This window comes from Taudactylus pleione, unplaced genomic scaffold (genome assembly GCF_031769625.1).
Source record: "Taudactylus pleione unplaced genomic scaffold, aTauple2 ptg000162l, whole genome shotgun sequence".
In the NCBI taxonomy this organism is placed as follows: Eukaryota; Metazoa; Chordata; class Amphibia; order Anura; family Myobatrachidae; genus Taudactylus; species Taudactylus pleione.
Genome location: NW_028284564.1, coordinates 852,765 through 855,881, shown reverse-complemented (window position 1 = coordinate 855,881; position 3,117 = coordinate 852,765). Strand labels below are relative to the sequence as shown.

The following is a 3,117-nucleotide window of genomic DNA, read 5'->3' as shown; positions in this document are numbered from 1 at the left end:
TCTTTAGTATCCTTGGCCACATCAAAGTTATCTTGGACTTTAGTAATGTGTCTGCATAGATTGATTATATTGGTTTATTTTAGTTACATAGTAATAAGCTAAAATATTATAATATATTTTCCATATGTGTGATGACATTAATGTATATATAGTGTCTGTGATTTCTTTAGATTGTGTGTGTTTAAATTAGCTGAATCCCTTCTCCCTCTTCCTTACCATAACCATTACCTATTTTAGGTTGTGGTATAAACTGTTTTATTATTTCAAGCAAAGCCCTGTCTGCCTTTCTTTGTGACTACCTGGGGAAACCTTGCCTCTCTGCCAGGGTAGGTTATAGGGAAAAGCTGCTGCCAAACGAAGAATACCCTACCAAAGTAACTCCAACCTGTACCTACATCACAACATTTGCACCCTTATCACACCAGGGTATTACATTTGGCGTCCACGAACAAGATTTACAGAGTCCAAAGCAAGCCATACCCTCAGCACAAAGAAGATGTCACAAGACAGGCAACCCACGCGAGGGGGACCAGCACCCAATGTTGCAGATGCAGTAAGAGCAGCCCCAGTTATGACTCTTGCTACTCCAATCACAATGCCATACTATTTCAGGGCACCTTGGCTCTCAACCTACTCGGGTATTACCCACACCACTGAAACAAACATCTTCGGAGAATTCAAGGCAAAAATGCAGTCCATGTTTCATCTGTACCCATTGAACATGCAACAACAGGTGGAGATCTACATGGGACAGTTGAAAGGGCCTGCGCTAAAGAGTTAACTTCCTGGCCTACTAAAGAGAAGACTGTTGACCAGATCCTCAGCAGGCTTGCTACCACAAGGACGGTGTCAGAACTGAAAATGCACTTCTATGCTTGAAAGCAACAAGCAGGAGTGTCTCTCCGGGACTACGCCCTCAGCCTGCAGGAAGCACTAAGAAATGTAGAGCATGCAGACCCTGAGGAAGTGTATGACAAAGACAAAATGTTATTGGACCAGTTCATTGAAGGTGCCAGGGGCGAATTTGTAAAAATCCAGCTGCGATTACTGAGTGCAGAAACCTGACAGCACATTCCTGGATTTTAATGATTCCGCGTTTAAAGTTCTAGGCTCCAGCTTTTCTTCAGAAGTTGATCCTCAAGTGTGTTTTCCAGAGTTGCTGGGGTATCGAGAGAACTCTGATTCCCAGGAGTCAAGTTTTAAAGAAGCTACTTACCCACCTGCAGAAATAGGAGTGACAGTGCAGCGTACACATGCATGCATACCCGACTCCACTAGTGAATTACAAGCTCAACTGGCTGAATTGACACATGGTGTGACAGAAATGTGACAGAAATGTGCAGAGAGCTGCAGAGTCTGAAGAGACAGCAGGCACAGCTCCAGGAAGAAATGGAATGGTGCCAAGAGAGACAACTGAACAGTTCCCAATGGGACATCCATAGCAGCATGGCATGACTTTCTTCCAACCGCTTTGCCTCTCAAGGACAACCCATTTTCTAAAGCGATGACAGAAGCAGACATATTAAGAGAGAATTTGAGCAGCCAGACTGTTTAAACTCCAAAACCTTGTGGTAACCCCGTTATGTTAGCCAATGCCTTGTAAGTTCAAATTTACATCAATGGAGTATTAATGCCCACCCTCTTAGACACTGGCTCACAGGTGACCACAATACAAGCAAACCAGTTTAAGCAGCACTGGATGGAAGAACAGATGTTTCCATCAACTTCCACATTGATAAACCTGATTGCCAGTAATGGGCAATGCATCCCTTGTAAAGGATACTGGGAAGCTGAAGTTCAAATTGGCCGAATAGTGCTACCCCAGCAAGGCTTCATCATCACCACTGTCCAAGATGATGGATTGCCTCCAGTGATAGTATGCATGAATGTGCTGCTGAACTGCTGTGAGGAACTTGTAGCGGCACTCAGAGGAGAGTTGCAAACTGTCCGTCTTTCAGAGAAACAAAGCCTTTCACCTAGGAAAAACAAAAGCAAAGGAGGCATGATGTCCAGACTACCTGCAAGAGTGGAAGATGGACAAGATGAAGCTAGCCAAAAAAAAAAAAGAGATCCCCATTTCCAGTGTCCAGATTGTCCAGCAGAATGCTTCACTGTTGGACATGAATCATACAGTATCTAGAAGCCTTAAGCGATCCAAACAAGTAACCAGTTGTGATCATTTGCAAGGCAACAGTCAGTTGATAAGACAACTCAAGGCCTTACTGAGGAATGGGAAATACTTGACGAAGCGACAAAGGCAAGAATCCGATCTGGAACTTGTGAAGCTGTTGAGGCAGCGAGAAAGGCTGTTTGAAGAGAAGGGACAGTTGTTTCAATGCAGTGTGGATTCCAAAACTAACGACAGGATTATTCAACTTGTGGTCCCAAAGAAAAGAGCCTGTTTTATGTTAGAAGAATATCGTGACCAGTCGTGGCACCCTGGGCGCAGAAGGATGGATGTAGGCATCTGGAAAAAGTTCTTTTGGGTTGGCATGATAGAAGACATTAAGAGATGGTGCCAGAACTGTCTGACCTGCACTGTAAGAAGGATTTCACAACCTCCATTTGTACGGAATCCATGGTCCCAAATTGACTGTGTTGCTGAATTCCAAGGTGGAACTGAAGAGGCACATAAAGTCAATGTAGAGTGCTATGTCACCGACAAGCAGAGAAGAACAACAGAGCTTGGAGAACAGAAAACCACCATGATTAGCTTAAGTTCTGTGCAGCCAAATCCCAGAGAAAGTACATAAAGAGTCCAAGACTTATCTAGGGCAGAAGGCTTGGGGTTTCCTACACAAAACTTTATGACCTCATATGTACAGGCCAGTGTTTGATCCGTTTTTATTTTATTAGCATCTATTAATGTAGCACAGGAGCCCCAAATAGAATTAGCTGATAGATGTATGCAGTAATGTGAATATTCTGTAATTTATTTGCAATTCCTATAAATGTGTAATTTACAGTCAAATGACCAAAGCTTGAATGCTTATGTTAATATATCGGGTTGATGGCAATATCTTTTGCGTGAGGACACGCATATTTTCAGCCGGGAAGCATGTGATAGCCTATAAAAATAAGACCAATCTGGAAAAGAGCATAAAGCTCAGTGCCATT

At 43.1% G+C, this 3,117-nt stretch overlaps 1 pseudogene; it reads left to right on the top strand.

Annotated features, from left to right (window-relative positions):
• Window positions 1–496: 496 nt before the first annotated feature.
• On the top strand, window positions 497–2,837 carry LOC148521428 (uncharacterized; annotated as a pseudogene).
• Window positions 2,838–3,117: the final 280 nt, after the last annotated feature.